At 44.4% G+C, this 24507-nt stretch overlaps 1 protein-coding gene across 1 annotated transcript in view; it reads right to left on the minus strand.

The window, feature by feature from the left end:
* Positions 1 to 24507, minus strand: part of chrm2a (cholinergic receptor, muscarinic 2a) — a 71144-nt gene that overhangs the window by 39419 nt on the left and 7218 nt on the right. The window contains exon 2 of the mRNA XM_030113459.1: positions 476 to 584. The gene's annotated coding sequence lies outside the window, so the exon portion shown is untranslated. The remainder of the gene's footprint in view (positions 1 to 475; positions 585 to 24507) is intronic.

Below are 24507 nucleotides of genomic sequence, written 5' to 3' on the forward strand. Positions count from 1 at the left end.
TTCATGTCCAAGAACATGCTGGTAACCATTGATTCTGATTAAAGCGTTGCGGTCGCGCGGGGGGAACGCGTGTCACGCAGACACAGTTTAATTACAGCGTGGCGCTACCAGCGGCGGCGAGGAAATAAACCTGACACATCTATGACAGATAATCAGTCCGTACAGAAAATACATTACTTTAACGCGCGGATATATTCAGGGCAATTAGAGCTACCTGCGAGGCCGGGAAGCAAACGGGGGATCATAGATCAAGACTGACGTACAGGAACTCTCTGAAATTAAAAAGTAGAGAAATATCGGCGTGCGTCGTGAGTAAGCGTGGTATCTCACTACAATATAACACCAGATGGGGCATCATTTAAGGAATGACTCATTGATAAAATCAGAGCGGGGGATCAGTTCACCTCTCTCTGGGTTCGGCTCGGCCGTGACTAAACACTCCGGCGCCGCAGAGGCACGGCGAGTCCATACTCACAGCGAGCGTTACGCGGTCCGCTGGGCTCCCTCGCGCTCGGTCGACACGTTCAGACGGCGTGCGTTCGGCGTGCGTCTGGCTCCAGCTGCATGGTTAATCGCCATGGCCACTGCAAGGAAGAGCAAAAACAGATAAGAGCGTTAACGCTCATCCGCAGCAGAGAGGAGGCGATCCGATTCTGCAGGATTCCATCAACGAACGATGTGTTTTAGTTGGATAGCTGCAGGTTTTGCACGAGTTTCCTGTTTCGTCCCGTCAGGTTAAACCTTAAGTTGAAATCTCTTTTGCAGTCTGATGACTGAAAGATCGACTGAAAGATTGTTAAGCAAGTTGCCTCGAACCAAGACGCTGCCTTAATAGAACCAGTATAGATGGGTGGACCGGTAACAAACCGCAACACAACACAAATGAAATGTTAATGTTGTTCAAGTTCTGGCCAATTTAAGACAACCACGCACAACTTGCCTGAGGTTTCAACAGAAAAGTATTGGGACGACTTTAAACTGATTTATTTCGTCACAAAGAACAGTCAAAATGGTTGATTTTCCCACAAACAAACTTTAGAAATAGCCAAAGTTAACTGTTGGGACACAGAAATACCTAAAAACTAGGTTTCAGTTGCAAGCAACCCCCCGAAAAAAATTCATTAAAACTTGCTGCATTTTGCAATTTCTGTTCCCTACATGCATTTAATTATCTGCATTTTCACCCATGAATTCAGCCTGGAATACTTTACCTTGGAACCCTGCGCTGGTCGGGCCTGATACTGAGTCGGCCATGTTTGAAGGGCAAAAGAAGTCATGGCCCTGATTTAGAATTTCAGTTCCTGTCCTCACAATTATACGGCGCTACGTCCCCGCGGACCTATAATCCCCATTATACATAATCTACACATACTGTACCGCGACCTGAGGAAATGATGGCGGCTCCGATGTAAATGGCGGTGGCCTGAGTTCACCGTGTACGGGAGCCCCGGCCCTCGGAGGCCATTAGAGTCCCGCAGCTCCATCACTTATATTACCTGCCGAGCCAATAACTTCACCTCTAAATGCAAATTTTTCTTTTTCCCGCGGAGCACCGAGCAGGAGCTGAGAGCGGCGGAGAAATCCCTTCAAGCGGGGTTCGCTCGGTTATTAAAGGGAACTCTCCACAAACCGCTGTTTGTGTCTTCAGCGGGTTTAAGGAGCAAAAGCCACCAAATGTCACACCTGACTCCGAAACCAGGCGGAGGAGTTTCAGTTGGCGAGGGGAAGCCGGGAGCGGCTTACGGCGGGGAAAAAAAAAAAAAAAGGAAATCCTGAGCCCCGAGGCCACGCTGTTGAGAGCACTAAGCCAGCCTGTGCGCCGGGGAAGAGATGCGGCGTCCCGATAACCGTTTGTGTCGGCGGCGCGTCGCTGCACGGACACACTGGGTATTACCGTCTGCGGCACGCCACTCAGTGTTATGACTAATCACAGAGCGGCGGCAGGCCGAGCGCAGAAGCTCGCAGCTTCTGAAACAAAACAGCTGCCTGGAAGGGGAAGAAGAAGAAGAGACAGCCGTTCAAACGCCGAAAGCCTGCGAGCCGGAGCTGTGCGGCGAGAAAACACACTGTCCAGATTATTTTCCCACGGTGGAAATCTGCCTAATGATCTGTGGTGGGTCCAATTCATCTATGGCGTGTTCCTGAAGTTGCGTTTTCTGTGGTTCCTTGCTCCATTGTCATGTAAACAGACACCCAGAATGCAACTTTTCCATTTGAGAGCGCGGCCTGAAGCACACTTCAGTGTTCTGTAATCATGTAAGAAGATAAATTTATTCAGAAAATCAGACGATAATTAGAATTTCAAATAAAGGACGTGTAATCTTCTTGCTCGCCAACAGGCAGTTAAATCTACAGGAATGAACATATGTTCTCAGAGTGGAGACACTCCAGACTGATTGTCCGTCCAGAACCGTGACGAGTCTCATCTCCGCCCCGAGCAGAGGACTCGGTCTGTGTTACGGCTTCAGGCTGTGGAGGTTAGAGAAAAGATGGTGTCCGGTCTCAGCGGGCGCGGAGTGGCCGTCTTTATCCGCACTCCATCACCTTAATCTCCTCAGAACTACCTCCCGCTCCGCCCTCTGGGGACGGGTAACTCTTTTTTAATAAGGCGACCGACTGTCCTCACTGAGGAGCCCTAAAGGTCTGGCAGAGAAGACGCTCTGCTGACTGGCTGGAACACCATGTGGACCATAAAATCCCAGCATGTCCTGCAAAAACGGTGTGAAGATGACAGAATGAGTCCTGTTCACCCACCCAATGACCAAGGACCAACTGCAGGGGAAACAATCCCGCCAGAATTGGCTCCTGGTCAGTGTGGAGAAGGTTTTGGACTGTTCTGGACGCGTTTGCCTGGGACTCAGGTGGTTCCTGCATCCGGATTGATCATCCATCCAACTCATACTGAATCGAGTTTGGGTTAGCTCACCATCAGGCAAGGCGTTTAGCCCCTTACTCAAATGGCTTCGTCGGTTCAACTGGTTTCCTGAGGGGTGAAATGTCTTCTGAGACACACGACTGAGTCAAGCTGACCTCCATCAAATTGCTCTGAGACGCTTCGTACCCGGACGAACGTAAACACACGTCAACGTCGGAGTTCTGCCCACCGGAAAAAGGCCCCGTGGTCAGATGGACTGCTGCCAAAACATTATCAATACACGTATAATACCTCCATCCCACGATGTACATTCAGACATACTGTGGGTCAAACAGGTATCTGGAGGCATCTGCTTGACGTGTTGAGTCATGCATGCTAAGAAACTGGATTCATGCGCTCAGAGAGTGGGAGGTCACAAAACTGATTTTGTTCTGATTAGAAAAAATAGACTTAATTTTTTTTTTTTCCAATCTGAAGTAGATAATCGGATTCCTCACAGCACAAAAGCATTATTACATTTCTGAATGGAAGGGATGGCTAATTTGCTGACTTTAGTGGATAATATCAGCTTTGAGGTAAATTCAAAACAGTTTTCTTGCATTATTTTGAATATTTACCGTTATTTATTAACGCTTTGAAGAAATGTATCTTGCCAGGCAGGATCCATGCAAGTATGGTGATATTTGCTGAAAGTGTTCATCTCATGGCTGAAATTGAAGTGGAGCATTTGCTCAGTTCCGACTTTGAAGTAACATGAAAAATGGAGGGATTTCGGCAGAACCACTAAACCGAGTGTTTCCGACGGCTGATTTGCATTCGACGAGCGTGCCAGCAGCCCCGGTGGAGGTCTGCGCTCTGCAAGTGCCCTTCCAGTTATGAAACTGTCCCACTGTGTGTCACCTAGAAGTATAACAAATTCCTCCTGAGTGCAGAACAGCAAGACGTGACATGCAGGGAGGAAAAAAAAAAAAAGAAGAAGAAGAAGAAGAAGAAGAAGGAAGGTACACAGGGAGCTCTAACTGACATCCGGAGAGATGAAACCATTCTTCACCTCAGAATACCCCTCAGTGAAATTGCTGTTTCATGTCTGATGACTGCTGCGTCTCCAGAAGATCGCCCTCAGAGCGCCGTTTCATTCGCCGCGTCATGAGAACAACGTTGGCGCCGCCGTGAACTGTCGGAGGCGCTTTGGGGAGACCTCGTCGAAAGCAGGAGCAACGGAAAAAAAAAAAAAAAAGGCTTTCCATTTTTAAATTCTCCCAAGGGAACGCCTGTAATGCAGTTTCCTCGTACTTGTTGTCCCCCCGACTGCATCTGCCTTGTTGAAGAGTGGGCCGCCGCTTTCCTGCAGCATCAGCATTATGACTGGCGGGGGGGGGGGGGCTCCAAATCTCAACCTGGTCATAGATCTCGGCGGACGTCTGCACCAAGCTCTTCATTATCTGCGCTCAGCCGACATCCCAGCAGGGGGGCCGGCGTCTGGATGGAAAGTCCTGGTTATGTAACCGTCTGAAAGGCCGGCTGTCAGCCTGTTTATCAATCTCGCCGTCTCTCTCCTGAATATCCCCGACTCATGCCTCCAATGTACATGATGGGAGAAACGGCGTCTCCCGATCGATCAGGAAATCCGCATAAAAGCAGCCGTCGCTCATATTTCCAGGGGATTTGTTTTGGTTGCGTCTCAAGCTGAACGCTTGAGTGAAAGTAGCGGGAGCGGCGCCGCCGCAGATGTGCATCGCTCTGGGAGAATAACGCAAAACCCAAAGCAAACAAAGGGGGAGATTAGTGGATGTGTTTAACCTCGGGGCAGAAGGAGCTGGTATTAGACCCCGGGAGTTTGCTCGGCTGTTTGCACCGCGGCACGTCCCCTCATCCAGCTCACGGCGCTAATTAGCCGCAACGCCAAAGGACGGTTCTGGCAGCAAGGTTGCAACGTCTCTCTTGATCCAGTGACGATTCCTTCGCGCCGCTCTGTTCTCCGTGGCGCCGTTACCGAAGCGATGCCGCGCCGCGAGTTTATGTTTGGACCCCAGTGTCACATTTATCTCCGAGGGGAAACCGTGGCGCCGCAGACACTTTATTTTCCTCCTGAGAAGTCGGAAGCATTTCATTTCCTGGCACATTTGGAGCCAAAAGTCAACTTTAATTAAAAATAAATCATCTTTAAAAGCTATGAAAGGAAGAGGAAAAAATGAAGATGTTGCATTTAAAGGTTCCCCTTCAGTGGAAAAGTCAACACCGAGTGGCATTTTAGGAGGGAATAAAAATTACATTCCGGTCAGATCAGAGCTAAATCTGGCCTTGATATCAATTTATTCCAATATAAATGCACTCAATAGGCTGCACATGGAGTCTCCCACAGCCCAGGGGCTCGCTGACAGAAGCAACAGGGGAAAATTTCACCTCCTGGCTCAAACCTGCTTCATGTGGCGAAACAGAACAAGTCAGAACAGGAGAATGAAACATCTCTATGTAGATTAATCCATTGACAAATGATCCGTCTTCAGGAAAAGGTGCTTAATAGAAGAGGAATCCTGTTTTTTCCTGAGTCTGTGAGCAGATCCTGCCTCACACTGAAAGCAGAGTGCAGATGGCAGCTTTTTATTGTTTCTGGTGTAAACTATACTTGGCCTGTTTACAGTAAATGTGGCGAGTTGTCTGCGCCGCCTCAGCCGTTATACAGAGACACTGAACGGCTCCCAGAGTTCCTTTTAAAGCAGCGCAGTCTTTAACACAAAGAATATTCAACTCGGCATCATTCGATGGCGCTTTTACTGAGAAACACTAACAATTCCAACCAGACTCAGAGGTGGAGATATTTGATTCTTAATTTTTTTACAATTTATTGACCACAGATACATTATTGATATTATAAAAGATCAACCCTTAACATACATTTTCCCAGCAAGCTCTGATTAACCTAAACAAATGAAAGACTATATATAATCACGAGTGTGATTCCACTGTGAAGAAATCCCTCTATAAGAGGAATGGCGGATATTTCTGGCTCTTTTCTGGGTCAAGGTGAAATTTATTATCCCCAAGCGGCAAAGTGCGGTGCGGCCAGCAGTGAGACATTAATAACAAAGACAACATTCAAGCAACATGCACAGGAGTTCTCGTGTCTCTTATCACGTCAGCCTGAACCGTTTCCAGTGTTCTCAGTCCCGTGAAAATCTGCATTTGTTCACTCTTCGCTGACGAGTTTCCCGAGCCCACAACTGAAATGCAAATGTCTTGATAACAAAGGATGAGCAAAATTTTCTCAAACATGCTGGAAAAAAGTACCGAAGGGCCTGGATTGATGAGGACAGACTGCCTGAAAGTGAAAATGCTTTTACTTTGGATCCAGTTCAGAACAGTGAAGTCATCATTTCCGTCACTCTTTCCTCCTCCTAACCCCAATGTTTGTGTTCAGAGGATATTGAGTTAAAATGGACTGAGTCATGAAACAGTCACACTAGCTTAAAGTCAAGAAAAAAAAACTCAACACATTTTCCATGATGTTGTCTGTGACCACTAGATGTCTCTGTACGACAACAGAATGCTGCTACAGTCACATTAAGGAACCTGACGGTGATGCTTTCTGCTAAACTAATGACAGAGAAGAGAGGAGAACACTGCAAACCCGGTGGAGACAGACGGGTTTAAGCTTTAAGAAATCAGGCGAAGTGACTGGCGATTTCAGGAAAAGCCCCTGCGAGCACACAAAGATGCAACAACAAAACATTCCAGTGATCGGGTGTCAAACGTGACCCAAAAACCGACCAGTGAAAAGCAAGAGCCACTAAAATATCAAATTGTGTCAAAATATACCGTCTGGAAACAGGAGATGTCACCGTATGACAATACAGTAAAGCAGAAAAAAAATCTCCATTACGACCGCATTTAACTGATAGAGCAAGAAAAAATGTTTCCAAAAGAGTTCCATGGTGGAGTCGTCTCCCCGCCACAGCAGACCTGGAGACACACACACCCACACTGTGTGTGTTGTTTTCATTAAATGTCTGATCAACACATTCTCATCAGATTTTAATGATGTGTTTCCGGGTTCGAGTCGCTCAAAGCTACGACCTCCGACGCTGGCGCCGCCGATGCTCCAGTAAGAGTTCAGATCCGCGCCGCCAGCGAATCTGTGTTTGCCGTGTTCGGCTGCCACTGAGCGACGATGAAAGACAAACACAGAGAATCACAGGGATTTCTGTGTCACACCTTCCTGAGCTTCCAGCCAAACGACGAGACGAGATCTGAATCTGCTCAGAAAAACAAAAACAAACTGAAAAATAAAAGCGCCGGTCGGAGATTGCTTTGTGCACGTCCATAAATACATTTTAATTTTTTTTTTTTTTCTCGAGGAATGAGACGGATCTAAAATGAACCGCAGCGATTTTTCACATTCCATCTGTTTATTTAACTTTTCACCTGGAATAACCGATAAGCAGGCCAATTTAAATCTTTTCCACCTTTTGATAAATCCACCCAATGCATATTTATAGGACTCCGTTCTATCAACCCTTCAAATCCTCAGCTGCGGGAAAAAAAAGTGCCTTACAGCATCCGACATGCTCAGAATTTCACAAAGCGACAAAAAAGTTCGGGGGCAAGAAGAGAGCGAGGGTTATCCCACCGGAGGGGGTGGAGGGGGGTGGAGGGGGGTGGGGGGGGTGGGTGGGGGGGGCTTCAATCCATCAAGCAGATTTCGACTCTGTCATTCAGGGGTTTTCATCCACATGTCTGGAAGTGGATTTAAAGCATTGTGAGTGAACTCTGTGGATTCTTTACACTTCATTGTGTTAGAAACCAGGTGAGGAAACATGAAGACCGCGATGAAATTCACAATGGACTTTCTTTTTTTTTTTTTTTTTCGTCCACAAAAAGTTAAACATCAGGGAAAAGTTGCACACTGCAGAGAACTGAAGAATAAAATGGGTCAAGCAGACAGACAGGAAGTTATTTCTTGTCTCTTGTTCGTTCGCACAGAAACTGCAGAAACTCGGGAAACGTGTTGCATCTTCGTTTAAACAGTCTGAGATTCCGTCAGTTAACCCAACATGTGTGTCTCTGGAGGGAAGAAACGCTCAAACGTCTTGAACATGCAGGAACAAAACCGATTATCGCTGCTGTGAATCACCAGGACTGGGATATGATATGAAGACAAATCAATATGAAGACTGAAGGTGTCAGTTTAATGGAGAGCAGGGTCACGACGTTATTCACAGGGTCCAGCCCTTCTTCTTACTCCTCTGTCTGAGAGAAACGATTCCTGATTCAAGCTGATGGAACTCAGAAAAAGGCCAAAATGCAGAACAGGGAGTCGACAATCTTTGAGCCTCTTTTCTTTCACCTTCAATCAAGCTTCGACAAAGTGAAAATCAGAGGTATTGAACGTTACTGGTGATCTATATCTGCTATCTATTGGAGCTCCCGGCGTGTCTGAACCTCAACACGCCATCCGCCATGAATGAGACTGATGAAAACCAACAATAGACGTGATTCAGTCGGATTCTGCCTTTTAAATCTGCCGAGCATAACCTTCATCAGCTTTAGGTAAACACAGCATGAAAAGTGTGTTTTTTCAAAGAAAACTGTACAGATCCGATTAAAAAAAAAAAAAAAAAAGTGAAAGTTCATCAAACTGACTGAAAATGCAACTGTAAACACATTTATGAAAGGCTTCCGTCACATTTAGCAGAATTTACCGCATGAAACATCGCTAACTGGGAACTCGTGTGCATGAGTGTGCACATGGAGGGTTGAGCGTGCACGTGGAGGGTTGTGCAAGTGTGTATCCATTTGTTCATATCAAAATGTGTCTGCATCCTGACCTGTGTGTGTGTGTGTGTGTGTCTGTGTGTTTGCATGATTCATGCTTCCTGCAGGGAACATTACTGGGAAACGCTTCATGAATCTGCAGCGTTATGCAGATGATACACACATCTACTGACCTATGAATTCAGATCACTCTGATCAACTTGTCAAGCTTAAAGACAGAAAAGCCTGGATGAGATGTACTTTTCTGACCTTTTTGAAAATGCTTTGTCACCGTGGAAACGGGAGAAAACTTTTTATGCTACTGCACCTGTGCCGGTTCTTCTGCACATGCTCAGTAGAAGGACAACAACAACATCTGCTTCTAGACTGTCGTGACTCCCAGTTCATATCCTCAAGTTTCAACCAGTCATTTTTTTTTAAGTCTCTTACAGCAAAATAGCACCTTAAGTTCTATATTACACTTTACTCCAGCTAACACTATTGCACTTTGTTTGTTTCCATAATCTGCATTTTTTTTTTTTAAGATTGTTTCTGCATTTTATCATTTTAACTGTTGTATACTGTTAAATCTTTGGGCTGGTAAAGACCCTGTGAGGTTCGCTGTGGATCTTGATCTCAATGGGTTTTATGCCAGTTGAATAAAATAGAATAAATAAACATGGTAGTTACATTGCCATGTAAAGAAAAATGCAAAAACAGTGTTTTCACGTGAAATATCATGGAAACTGAGACATCAGACTCTGGAAAATATGACAAACTTAAGGCCATCCAACTTAAAGAGACTTTAAACAGATTAGCTATAGTGTATTTAAATCATTTATTATTTCATCAGTTTGTTTATATTCATTTTGGAGCTTTATTGTTTTACCTCAGTGTTCAACTGCTTCACTTAAGTTTTTAATTTAGATTTTTTTTTATATTTTAAATCCCTCTATTGCTCCCCTCACTTCATGCTTTTGATTTCAGATTTAGTCCTTGTGTTTGGTTTTTTTTATTTGCGCTCTGTGCTGCATTATTTCCAGTGAAAAGCGCTGGACTGAATGTGAGGCGTGAGGCCGTGCGATCAATCAAACGCAGCTGTTTAACCCGACCGTTGCGGTGAGAGACGTGGAGAGGAGCCGTTCCTCTCCCCGCTGACACTTTTACTTCCTGGTGATGAACTCAAGACTCGCCGTATTTCTCACACAAATCCAGCGCGATAAAACATTAGCATGTTGGACGACGGTGACATTTTAAATCATCTCTTAAATCCAAACGGTCCCGCTCTCCTCCCTCCTGCGGTCCACTCCAGATTAATATTAATACCCAGGCTTCGTTTTAAACGTTGTTCTCCGCTATTCTCTTCTCCGTTTTATCTGGGCTCAGCAGAACGGCTCGGCGCCGCCGTGGAGTGAACTGAAAGGTGTGGAGAGCAGAGGTGGAGGGTGGAGGGTGGCGGGTGGAGGGCGCTCCTTCACTCCTGCACGCCGCTGATAACTTCAACATTCGACCACGTATTGTGTTCCGGCGGCTGGTTTTATGAAAGCAGGTGGCGACAAAGCCTTCATCCAAACACTTTTTTTTTATTCATTTAGTTGAGTTTTCCGACTGAGAGGAAACTCTTGAAAGGAAGGAGATGGCCTGAACGGACCTGATTAATGAGCAGCTCCTATCAGCGATCTGCTCATTCTGTCGTTGAGTCGGTGGGAGGGTCAGACAAACTGGGAGTGAAGCGAATTCCCAACAAGATACATTTCTTCAGTTTGCATTTGCCTCCAATGGAGGAAGCTTGAAATGATCAAACGAGTCAGTCAGCAGTTTGTATCTCATAGATTCCGGTTACAACAACAATGACTTTGAAAGGATTCAAAATGAAAACTGTCCTGTAAGACCTGTTTAAAAATAAATAAGATTGCATGTTGATTTTCAAACTAGGCTATTGGTTAAAAATCCAATGTGATCTGTGAGCTGTAAAGGCGCCGGAACGACGGCTGAACGACACATGAAAATTAAAAACTGTTGGAGTTAAGTCAAGGAAATAGCAGCTGGTGGAAGAGAAGCATTTTTCAAAATAAAACTCATTGTAGACTTCAGGAAATGTAAATGTTATAGCTGTAAATTCATTTTCGTTAAAAGGAGAGCTCATTAAATATGAAGTTAATACATTAACTTTTTGTTGGAGTAAAACAGATTTAGAATTCCGTTCATTTATACGTTACTATGCGGTTATTTACTGGTCTGGTTCTGAATGTGGCGACTGAAGGGAAACGAGTGTGACACTCCTGAAGGGAACCCCTACAGTAACTAGATCCTGTCTGAATGAATAACAGCTGAATCCACAAGCTTGTTGGTTTTAATGTCTATCTCTGCATCCTTGCTTCATTATTAAACAGGGAGTGTACATTAAGAATCTGGACAGATGTTACTGAAAATTTGACTTTGAAACTCTTTTGTGACAATTTTTCATAATTGTGTAATTATATAGATAAAATGCAAAGCGGAGCTGCTGCCTCTTGCTATTATTTAACAGAGACAATCCATATTCAGCAAGAAAAAAAGAGAACAGGTGTAAATTTGCCAAAACAACATTGTTTTTAGGGGTTTCTGAAGTTGCTTGCCACCTATTCATGGGTGAAGTTTTGCCTGTCCCCGTACCCGTCGCTCATCATTCACATATATATTTGTTTTGTGGACAGCGTCACCTGCCCAGGTGCCTTTGATGCCTCTTCCATGCCTCTTTAAACACACCGTGAGATTTAACGGTTACACAGAGAAGCAATGAACCATGATACGCATCCAACCAAGCCAACCGCCACCCCTCCACCCCCACGGACCCCATCCCCAGTTCCTGTCCTCACACAGCGACCATTTTCCAAAGTGATTTCAGGGGATAATAGCGCTCACAAATCATTCTCCGGGCAGCCGGGTCCGTGAAATTGATGCGCCTCCATTTTAAAACAATGGCGGCGCCTCATGAGGGGACTCATGATGTTATAACTTCAGCGGCTGACAGTCTGGGTAGGTGTGTTTTGGCCCCAAGAACGGGCGCGGGGCCAGCAAACGCCACGTTGGGACAGGTTAATCAATCGCTATATCGGGGGGCTGCAGCAGCAGCGGTATAAGGAGCCCAGGGACACGCTCAATCACATTCTCCCAACCCGGCAAACCGACAGCCTTCGCTTGGAGAGACCCGGACTCCTTATCTCCATGGAGTTGAGTAATGTTTCACTTGGTCTGTGGTTGCAATTTTCAGTCCTCCAAAAACAGCAGAGATGATAAAAGAAAGAAAAGAAAAAAAACGCCTGCTGCAAGGCCTTCATCAAATATATGAACACAGCATTTTCCTTTGACATCCAAACATAATGGAATATTACACCAAAAAGATTTGGCTGAGGTTTGCTTGGGAGATTGAGTCATAAATTATTCATACATCCAAAGTGAAAGGACATTATAAATCTCTGGTGCTATTTTTTTTCTTTTCTTTAAGTATTACATGAGTGAATTTGAAAACAGATCCAATTACAATTAATTAACTATACAGGAAAAATCAACATTTTTCCCGTGACATATTTCCTCTTTGTGATTAATTCCTCCAGCACTCGCTGACATTGTTCATAAAGAGTCCACAGGTTAAGCACATTTCCTGTACGAAAAAAAATAAATAAATAAAGAAGCAATTCGGATGAGTGAGGAGCTCGGTTTAATTGGAAATTGATTGACTTGGCCGTGTTACACCTGGTCGCATAACGTCTCACATCCCTCTCGCAGAAAGACTTCCATGCATTTTTCAGCGAGCAGCTTCGCCGTCGCACAACCTTTTCTCACATGTGGAGAAAATTGTGTGGATGAAGCCACGTTGCCCCAGCAGATCCAAGCCATCACTTCAAAGTGTGTGTGTGTGTGTATGTGTGTGTGTGTGTGTGTGTCTGTGTGTTGGGGGGGAGGTTCGCATGACGGATGCGGCTTTCAAGGCTGTGGACCCTGCAAACACGCAGCGCCTCCATTCTTGTTTTCACGTTCTCTTGCTTTACTTGGTGCAGAAAAACAAGAACCACACAAAAAGTATAAAAACAATAGATCCAAAATTTAATGAAGTGACAATGAGTGTTTCTGCTCAGGCTACAAAGCTTTTCCACATTCCTGCATTTGCTTCATATGTGAAAGAACTTACTACCACTTCAATGCGATGCAGATCTAATCTATTTTACAGTGAATGCAGCTACTCCAATTTTCAGTTTGTGAAAATAAAACATGATAAACAAAAACATAAGGTTTATCTATTTTATCTCTTGCATGACCATGAAGTTTTTCCATCATGTAGGAGAGAGTCATCAGCATAAAGTGATTTCCTCAATGATCTCTAATGTGAAAATCTTATGTAAATGCTAATTGTTTTTGTGAAATGGCTCCAGATGTTCAACCTAATGTATACTAGGTGCTTTTGTTAGATTTGTATCTGTGAAGAGGACTTCTCCAGTGGGGTAAGCGCACATGCTGTAGCCGCCCTGTTTGAAAGACGTTCTCTCAAAACCTGACATGACACCAATGACGACCAAAAGAAAAAAAAGAAAAAATACGTTGTCGAGTAATTATGAATGTTTCTGACCACTGTTGCAGCATCCATCCATTTTTTTTTTTTTTTACAAACACACATACTTATTAGTCAGGTCACTCAAGTTCCTAAATAAATCAGATTTGAACTAATAAGGTCAAATAATTAACCACTTCACCACTATGGCGCACAATGTTGAAAGAAATGGTGAATTACCAGTTCATGAGAAAGAAATTAATATGGATGAATGGATGGATGATATCTTTCAAGGTTCAACAAAATAGTATTTAATAAGTGAATTTACAGAAATCATCTAAAAATCAACCATTTATGGGACATCAAATGATATATTTGGAAATGAAAAACGCTGTAGTGTTGTTAAAGAATATTTCAGAATGAGCATAAAATTATGTGATAAAAATCAGTTTGAAAGTGAAAAAATGATTTTACAAAGTCTCTAAAAAGAAAAAAGGCTGCAAATTATCAGTTGAAAAGCTCTCACAATAATGTCTTATCCTCATCTCCACATGGAACTGCTGTCCAGCTAAAAATGTGTCGTATCAGAAAAACTGATGTGTTCTATAAAAGCTATGGGTTTTTTTTTAATTGACTGTTTTGAGGAAATAAGAAAAATTTTGAATTGACTGTATATGCTATGAATGTGGATAAGTAATTATATTCTAATGTGTGTGTTCGCATAGCAAAATCTTTATTCGTTTGTCTGTTATGTAACGACTGAATGGAGCCGTGAAGCCGTCTACAGAAGAGGCGTGAGGCTGGTTTTCCACTCCGACTCAGGTTTTGGCCTCTGAGCGGGTCCAGAATGTGGGCGACCCGCATCTCATCACCTACACTCCAGTGTCACTTCAGCTGTTCCAGCGTGCCACTCACAATCCATCCATCTCCTCTGCACACAACCCCAAAAAACAGAAAAGTTTCTCAACTCCTCTCGTCTTGGAATACATGAGAGGTAAACACTCGGCGACAAGTCAGGTGATTTTTCCCAGAAACTACCTCGAGCTGGAGACACCCTCCATCTAAAGGCATTTAACATAATGTCAGTTGACATCTGCCAGTTTAGCTTACTGTATAACCTGTTTTCCAGTCACCCTTAAATAATAAACCACTGAGAAAAACAAAGTATTTTAATTGCAAGAAATGTTGTACAAATTTAATTGAGCTACCGGATAAATATATAAAATACATTATGGAGAAGATGTGAAAAAGGGTTTACCGACGGAGAAACATTTCAAGCAAGCCTAATGCGGTTTGAAGTTTCTAAAAGGGATTCGAGAACATGAGTGGGCACGGTGGACGGCGAGCGTCTTGGTGATGGAGGCGAGAGGCACGCATGGCTGCTCCTCGGGCTCCGGACTGACAGGAGGAACGTGGGAAAACGGCGGGCCGGGGAAACGCCCGGCGTCGGCCCGTGTACCGCGGTCCGGGTCAGCGCCTCGCCAATCCCCAGATGTAAGCGCACTTAAGCGCGGTGGCGGACGGACAGATGCACACACCTCTCGGCGAGCGGGGAAGCGCGTCTCGGCCTGTCAGGCCGGACCGGCGGGGGGTCAGCGGAGGTCAGGGTGGCGGCGCGGGAGCGGGCGGACAGCTTGTCAATGCTGTTGACAACCAGATGGATGAGCCAATACTTTGGGGAGCTGCAGTTCTACTTTCCCGTTTATTGCCACATCGTGCCGCTGCGCTCGGACGAGCCCCGGAGGGCCGATACAGTTAGCTATTAACAACTGGCACATGTAATCAGCTCGTTCAAACATCCCCCGACGGGTAAATTTGAATATCTGTTTTCCCTTCATATCCGTAATCCGTCCGCAAAACATCCCGGCCCGCCGCTCCCGGTCAAAGCCTTGAGTCTATATGTGCTGGGCTGGCTCAAGGCTGGCACATTCATTTGTCACCGCTGTGTGTCTTGGAGCAGAATCTGATCCCAGAGTCAACATTAACATGGCTTTTCTAGGGCAGCAGCTTCATTATTGAGCCCCGGCTTGGCGAACCAGACCATTACTGCTCTGGAGATAGGAACCCAACATGGGGAGCGGCGGGGCGGTGGGAAGATGAGAGGAGGGAGGATCGGGGATAAGCAGAATGATAAAGTAGGGAGTGTGAATGAAGGATACCGGCATGGGGACGGAAGGAGAAAAAGAAGTGACCAAATAAATCACCAGCCAACAGATAATTGGACGAGCCGCACTCGGGGGACGACTGCAGCACCATGAAAAGTGACACCATGATTTGCAATTAACTCCAAGAGGAGGAATGGGGATGTAGTTCCCTTTGGATTAATTCCAGGAATGTGATATCTGACAAGATGGTTGCCATAATGAATCTGTTGGGCCACAGGAATCATTATCATCATTTAACTTGGATGATGGTGCCACTCTCCGGGGGATTCAGCGGATCAGGAACACACAGCAAACGAAACCTGGAGCTAGAACCGGACACCGAAGCGACACACGGCAATTAACATGCGCGACCACGGCGGCTCTGCACCCGGAAAGCCTCCGATTTTACAGTCTGACTCTCCGAGCCGCCATGTGAGGCATTGTACCTTTTATCTGTTCACTTGAACGCTCTCACCAGCACGTCCCATCACATCATAATACGCCGCAGAGTGATAAGTGACCTCAAGGACGGCAATATTCATCCCCGAGCGGTATTAACATTTGCACTTTACATCACGCCACTTTTGTGCGGAAGTCACTCGACAAGGGCGTAATCACGGCGAACGCGCGCTCTCGCCGCAGAGTCATTTACAGATTGCGTCGCACAAGGATACAAGTTCCGTCCTCTCTTGTCGGGGAAAATAAACGCATAACTTGATTTCTCTGAATTCATAAAAGTGTCAAGGTTGCACCACTCATCCGTCACCCCTCTTCTCGAATCTCAAATCTGCTGAAATATTAAAGCAAAGTCAAACACAGGTAGAAACAGAGGCTTAACAAACATACAGAACCTGCTTTAGAGAAGGTCTCTATGTGGTTTTCTTTTAGTTCATTATGTCTTCAGTTTGTTCAGAAGTATTTTGCTTTCTTCTTTCCAGACAAGCAGGATTTGATAACATATATCTCACATGCTCATCTTCAGAACCATCAAAACATTTCAATTATTTTAACCACTACCAAATGATAATTTTAACCTTGTCTAATTTCTTAACTTTTTTCAGTTATTTACATTATGTTTAAGCTAAAACATCACTTACTTTTGTTTTTCTGGATGTATCAGACAAACAGGGAAACCAGCATTGTGTGAAAGTAACTCGCATTTAATGAAACTCTGTTGAAAAGATCTAAGAATCTTTTTTTTTTTTTTGTAAGACAGGTTTTCAGGCAAAAAAAGACAAATCAGAGCCATTCAGTTCTTCAGGGAGCCATTACAGAGAGTGTCAGAGTTTGCTGAAAGGAGGCCTCAGTTGGCCAGACTGCCATTGATGTTCAGGCTCATTTTATTAAGACAGAAAAAGAAAAATCCAAAAGACCCAAAACTCCCAAAAACACAAATTGGGGCCACAAAGAAAGCAGAGATCACAGAAAGAAGCGCTGAGGTGGTGTAAAGCAACACACACAGAGACAGAGGACGAGCCAGAACACAGCAGACGCACTCTTTGTACCACCGTCAGCAGGTGGAGGGAATCACACCGTCAGTCACAGGTGAAACACATCAGGGTGGAGGCAGCAATCAGACACCGGGAGGGGAAGACAGGCCGCCTGAAACCAGCCCTCTTTACAAGATGAGGTTCCCCTGACGGTGCTCTCAAGCACTGTAGATGCAACTTTTTGAAAACGGTGTGGAACTTTTCAAAAACACTCAGACTCTAAGTAACAATATCCACATTCTCCCGGGACTTGGTAGTTTTATTGGCTGGACCATGACGGAGTCTAGAAAGCCTCACTGCAGCCTTCTGCACGAGGAGAACATGACCAGAACACGATTTCCTACAGAAAGCCATAAAGATTCAAACCACTCAACAACCACACGAGTCAAAGCTCTTTGAGGTCACTTTAAAAACTAGTTTCCTCATCCGACCCCTTCCTGTTTTCAGTTTTCGTCTTCGGTCTTATCAGCTACTCCCTGCCTGTAATTTAAGTCTGACTATACGTTAATGAGTCTGATTAAGCACCTGCTGAAGCATCGCGTCTTAAAGTGAATGTCATCATCGGCCCTGCTTTTCTCAAACTGCCTGACCTTTCCACCGCACCGCCGTCTAATAGAGCACTAATCACAGTACGAGTCTAATTAGGACGCGGCGGCGGGGCGTTTGGGAAGCCTGAACCCGGCGCCTCGGCGTGGATCGCCGGTGACGTGTGTCAAACCAAACTATTGCTTCGAGGAGTGAAAGGCTGTCTCGCAGAGGAATCTGTAAAGTAGCTCTGGGCGGCGGGGCTCACATCTCACAGCGAACATATTTGATCAAATGAGGAATGAAAGAAGTGATGAAAAGTCAGAGCGGGGAGAAAAATCTGCTACAAGTACCAAGATAAAGAAAGCCAGACTCAAGCTATTTCCATTTAGCTCATTTTTTCTGTAAAATATGAAATAGTTCTTGGGGGATTACTTTTGGACAACCTACTTTTGTGGAACTTTTTATCTTTAACTTTTTAACATTAACTTTTCTCACATAAATACAGATGTTGACACAGTGGAGTTGACACTTCTTTTTAGCACAAATTAGTTCTGAATACTTGAGCTTTTACAAACCCATTGAAGTTTGAAACGAATTAAATTAAAATGCAGGAAATTAAATACAGAATGAGTCCTTTTTTTCCCCACAAAGCTTCATCTTTTAGCAGCAAGGAATCCAGCTTGTTTGTTCCACAAAAGGCCGAGCCGATTGATAACCCCGTCCCGTCCTCCGTCCTGACAGCTTCCAATTATCAGCTGACCGGGAACGAGCCCTCTCTGATTTAGCCATGTTGGGCCGTATTGATTGGACGGCAAAACTGTAAAATTGGAGCGAAGCGGGATGACCTTGTCTCTCGGGCTCCTCCTCTGACTGACAAACAAAGCAGAGACAGCTGTGGAGACAACGGAGCTGCGTGGCAATTCCACAGACTCCAGCTTTCAGATCGAAAACTATGGAAAAATACAGTGAAATTATCATCACAGCCAAGAAGAGAAATGTCTTTATATTTTCTCACTTGATTAAGTGTGAATTGGGCTACTTCCAATCTAAAATGCTACCCGCCTTCCAAGCTAACACCCTTGGTTACAAATAAAGAACTTAGTTTACAGCCATCTTTCTATCCATCTATTGCTAAAGTATTATTAACACGCAAAGTTTTAATTTGGAATACACAACTCAATATCAGTGACGTTAAAAACTAACGTTAGCCTCAAGGCCATGCTGTCTGAGTGAGTTTAACAACAATGCTTTTTGTAGGGCCTCACTTGCTAAGATCCTACATAAAATGTTACCCCTAAATTCCACATCCTCCGGTCCGCTCCGTCTGCGCTCAGCTCAGCTCCGGTCCGACCGCCGCAGCAAATACGTTGCTATTTTAATGACTGTAGCGGATTTCATAGCCTCCGCTCTGCTCCGGTCCGCTCCGCTCCGCTGCGCTCCGCTCCGTCAGTCCAAAATAGAGCCGAGGTCTATTTTTCTCTCCGGTCAGGTCCGTCAGGTCTCCGTACGCATAAATTTCCACAGTTCAGATGCACCAAACAGGAAAGAGAACTCCAACAACCTCCGGTTTTATACAAAATAAAATCATTTTGTCTTTATTAAAAACTTTAAACTGTGAAAAGACTTTTTTTTTTCCGTCACATTAATTGTCGGATATATCACGAATAGACGTACCATACTGATTAAAATATACACTTTAAAAAGCGGGCAAACAAAAATTAAAACACACTATCAAATTTTTTTTGACAAACTTCTGTTTTGCCTGTAATCAAACTATAGTCGAACGTTTCTGAATGTTTACACAGCTGCATATATGGCCCATTTGCAGGCTATTGTCCATAAATTTCGTGTTTTCTACAAAATACATAGCCTATTCAGGACCATGTATGCATTTTATTCTGAATGGCCCGAATGTCAACATCCTGTTGCACGAAATTCAGCGTGTGGAAGCACAACAACCAGGATGAAGAGACGCTGATTTTGGAAGTGGAGAATCATAAAATTTTATATGACCCCAGTCATCCTTTCTACCCGGATGTACAGAGAAAGATGCCAGTGTGGCCCAGACTGCTCAGCTTCTGGAGGTCGATGCGAAATAGCGCTGCGCTGCTCTGCTTCTCCGGCCGGGCGGAATAGAGACGCAGCGGAGCAAAGCGCACGCTGTGGGTTTTGAACAAACGGAGCGGTCCGGAGCGCAGCGGTCCGGAGCTGAGCGGAGCAGAGACGCACGCAGTGGAATTAAGCAGTTAGTCTCATTGAAATAGATTTTGCTGAGATTCAGCATGTGGAGGTATACATTTTGTTAGGAGCCGTTTTCTAACATACTCGAGTGTTAAAGTAAATACATCTGAAACAATAAATGTAATGTGGCAAATACTGGTCACAAAAACAGCAACATAAAATAAAGTCTGCAAAGAAAAGTCATGGCGAGCCAGCTGTGGCGATGCTTCTCACTACAATAACAGCAGCATCTCTGCTGAACGCTGAGCTAAGTGTGTAGTGGATATGATTTTAAATGTCCGTCAGATTAAACTTCAGTGTGTCAACCTTGTTCACAGAATCAATACAATCAATGTCAAGTTTGTACCTGTGCTTTAAAGGTTAGATTTTTAAAGTCAATCAGACCTCGTTTACACAACAAAGCTTTCAGTGAAAACTCAATACTTTAGCGTTTTCGTTGCAGAAAAGTTTCACATTCACTGCTGAAGTGCAGCAAAAGGACTTCAAGCATTGTTATGATGTGAATGAAATACTGAAATCCAGTTCCTCACCTGCCCCCTGAAGAACTAGCAGAGTTATAACTCTCTCAATATATACAGTCTATACTACCTCTGGATAAACAAACCACTGGAGGTCAGTAAACGCACCACCTCCAGGTCGGAATGGAGCTTTCTGACACCGCAGCTCGCTGTCTGACTGGGAAAATGTGCTTCTTATCACGAGTCTCCCTCAGATCACTCGTCTTTTCTCTGCTTTGTGTTGTTTGTGAGAGAGCTGTCAGAGGAGCCCATCAGAGAGTGTGAACGTCGGGGCCGCTCGCGCCCCACGCAGTCCATCCAGCCCGCCGTCTGTTTCTGCTCCCAGTCTCTGGACTCTGTCAAGGAGGCCTGTTCCTGTCAAGTCGAATAACAGCGCTTCAGATGTTTTTCTCGCTCCGACACGCGGCGAGCCGGGCCGACCGGGAGGCCGGAGAGGATCCCGAAAACGAGACGCTCGCCCCATACGCGCAGAAGACTACCTAAGAAGTGCCCACTTCTCCTTCCAGCTGGCATTTCTACCAAATGTCAAATCGTTCACCTGGAACGAGCTACACGGACCTTCAGGGATGGTCTTTGAGAATGTCAAAGCGAAGCGTGGATCTGTGGACGAGACGCGGCGTCCGTCGGCGTCCCGGAGTGACGGCTGAGGGGAGGAGAGGCGTCGGGGTCTCGGACGACTCGGTCACGCTGCACTTATCAGGCGCACATCTAATCTCGGGCCGTGTTTTGTCTCCTAAACAAGCCGCTTGTGTTTATGCCTCAGAAGTGTCTCACGGCCCGACTTCCTGCAATAAGTCTGCGTCCTCGACTCCTCCGCCGGATGGCAGCTGTTAAAACAGCGGCGCGGTGGAACCGGACAGCGGTATTTACTGCCATTATCTGGGCTTTGTCTCACGTTTACTTTAAGAAAGTCCGCCGAGACAAGAGTCGATAAATTGAACCGGCCGGCCACATAAAAGGAAGCGGCGGCTTCCAGAGCCTGGGGGCATTCGGGGAGACGGAACCGGGTTCAGACCCGGGGCAATAAACACATCTTCACTGGAAAAAGAGCAGATCGAAGGGAGAGTCGGCGCAATCTGAATCGTCGACGGACTTAATAATATTGACCCCGGCCGCCGCGCCGCAGAGGACAGAGGACTGTTTACCTTCTGATTTGATCCTCAATATCCAGGGTCGCGACCGTGTTTATCTGCTGAGTGTGTACACAGCGTCGAGTCGTCCGCCTCAGAGGACACTCGGATCCAGCTTTCATTTCACACGCATGAGCTGAAACATCACCGTTTCCCCGCGAGGCCGTTTCCTTTATTATCACCACGTTCACCCTTTTTCTTGAAAGTTGCGTCCTTCAACGGCTGGCTTTCTCTTTGTTTTCTAGTCGTTGGATTTCAGAGAAGTTCCCTTCAATTAGCTGAAAAAAGCTTTCATCTCCACTTCTTCACAGCAAATGAAGACCAAACGTTCCGTCCCTCAGATCTGCCTCCACACATGGAAGGTGTGTTTGCTGTTTGTTCTTCAGTTGGTGAGAATTCGTGCAAATTGTTTTTGGCATTTGGGACGTTTTCACATCAAATATAAAAAAATTAAGCTGGATGCAGTGAAAACATCGGGAACTGAGCAGCTTTTTGATTCCTGCATCGCATCAAATGTACTTAAATAAGATTTTTTTTTTGATGAGGGGCTTCAAACCAGCCATTCAATATTATATAATTCATGTTTTTATATAAAACTGCAGGTCAGAATTCCCTTGTTTTAAGACAGCTGACATTATGAAAAACATGAAACCAGTGCATTCGATCCAATACGGTCAAATAAGACCTGGATTTTCATTTCTGTTGTGTTTTTGGTGATTTTATGAAAAGTCAACAAGTTTCAGTGAATTCCAATAATCCCGATAAATAATTACAGCTCTTAAAAACCAGAACTGATTCATTTGTTGGACGCGGCATGCGAGGGTTTTATCAATATATCGAGGAAGCCAAGACAAACATTATCATCGGTTGAGACTGAGCAAACATGGATGAATAATTTATCAGCCTTTCTACTTTCTCCCACTATTTTCTTGCCTGTTTGATAAATACAGTGAAAAATATTCATTTTTTGCAAAGCGTAAGTTGATAATCAAGCGCACCCTCGAGGCTTAATCCCAACTTTAAAAAAAAAAAAATCAAAAATCTCTCATGTGTTTCTAAAAGGATATTACAAAGCACATTTTCTATTGTGTCTCCGGGCTTTATCTAACTCCAAACATACGTTAATGCTGAGTAATCTCATCGACTGTGCAGTCAGGATGTGACTTACATTCAATTAAAAGTTGGAAAAGTGGCTCCAGCGTGACGGCGGTGTGTCGAGAGGGTCGAAGCCGATCGAGACGAGAAGACAAACTGTTTTATAGCTTTTCTTGCTTTGTGCTGCTTTTTGGATTCACAGGTTTGTGTCGGACGGCGGAACGAGTTCTGGATCAAAATTCTTCAAACATAACAAAACAGGTGTTTTTCTCCGACTTGCTTCTTAAGTTGCAGTCGTAATAATAAAACTTGTCTCCAAGTTAAAAAGCCTGCTAGCTGTGTCAGAGTGATATATTTTCTACAGCACTTCTGTCGCTTCTGGGTTAAACACTGCACCTTGCTATTCATGCCCAGGTTAATTAATACGACTCAAAATATACAATTCGGAGTGTTTTCTGCTTGCAGAGTTTGTGTTCCCCCTTTAGGCTCAGTCCAAACTTTACACAAACCTTTCATGCATTTCAAAAAGGACGATACGAAGCAGATTTTATGGTCAATAATAATCATCTCTGCAGGCTTTTCAGTTCATGTTTATGCTGAATAATCTCTTGACTTAGGTATAATTAAAAGTTGCAAGAGTGGCTCAGTTATTACTCAGAGGAGACAGTGTCTTTAAACTGAAGGACTGCAGATGGACGCGAGAGAAACGGAAACAACAGTGATCCCTAAAATCTGCTCATGACCGTTCAGGTATTGAGACTGAGACACATTTTCAACGGCAAACACCATAAAATGACAACGCTCATGTTTGAAAGTTTCATTGATGCAGTAACAAGAAAACTTAACTCTCTGAGCACCAAAGTGGCCATATTGCCAGAAGCAAATCTGCTTGCAGTTCAATTTTTATATTCAAAGTTCAGTTATTTTCATGTCCAAAGTTGAATTTTTACACAAAATATTGGAATCCAATATGGCCGCCGGCTCGAGACGTCACCGTTAACCGGGTCACCAGTGGTAAAAATCATTTCTATCACAAATTGTGGGTCAAATTAAATAATTTTCTCATTTATAGTTTATCATTTTCATAGACTATTTTCAAGTTTTGCCAAAACCGATGTATAAATATAAAAGTTGGAAACCTTGTGTTGCGTTCTGGTTCTCTGTTTACACGGCGGCAGCGCTTGGATCCAACAGCGACAGCTTTTCTAAAAGGGCTCATAACGTGGAACTTTAAGAAAACAACCTGTCTCCATGGAAACATGCTCATTGTATTTTCAGAGTTCCTGCCGTTTCCGCGGAAACTGACATCTTAATTTAGCGCTTTTCCAAAACTCCTCAATTTAACGGTGTTCCCAGTCGTTTGGCATCATGTGGAGATTTTCTCCAGAAATGAATTCCAAAACTTGCGCTGAGAAACCCGAGGCCGTTTCTCTGCCTGTGCTCACATTTTAGTGAGTTTAACTGTCCGACTGCATCCGTCTGTTTGGTATTTCCGAGGTCATGGTTACAGGAGGTGAGGGCAGCCGCTACATTGTCCGTTTATCAGAGTAGCGTTGGTCTTTTTTGCTTTGCTAGAAATACTATTTCACCGTCAAATTCACACCGGAGAGTTTATTTATGGAGATATCCTTGCTCAACAAAATGTGGAAGTAGTACAACCTTTCAAAGAGTTTTCTCTTTCATTCTGTAATGAATCGAAGCCGATGTACGAGGATCTGGATTGAGCTAATATACAGGCTCTGGTGTAACGCCGAACTTCACTGAAAGGCAAATTCAAGTAGCAGTAAAATGTCTTTGACAAACCGTGTAGGTTCACACGTTTATGTTACAATTCCTCAGTTGTTCTCTCTTCGTTTCTGCATGGTTGTTGGCATAATTTAAAAGGAGATGCAATCAGACTGCAGGAAACAGCATTTTAAATAAACTTTTTTATATTACTGTTAATTCATTCAGAATCCAAAAAAGGCTTAACTTGAAAAATGTTGCTTCTTGCATCAAATACTGAAGTCAAAATAAAAGGTCCTAATCGGCTACATTATTCATTTTTAATCGGTTCTAATCACGAATTAAGATTCATAAGCTGGGTCACATTTCATGTGATTTTGCAGTTTTTTGGGTTTTTTTTCTTGCAGACACCTGGTTCAGACCACAAGTGCTTCACCCGACATGCCGATCCGGGAGCGAGCGGCCGGTGATTCATCGGCGCT

The sequence above is a fragment of the Salarias fasciatus genome, chromosome 17 (genome assembly GCF_902148845.1).
Source record: "Salarias fasciatus chromosome 17, fSalaFa1.1, whole genome shotgun sequence".
In the NCBI taxonomy this organism is placed as follows: domain Eukaryota; kingdom Metazoa; phylum Chordata; class Actinopteri; order Blenniiformes; family Blenniidae; genus Salarias; species Salarias fasciatus.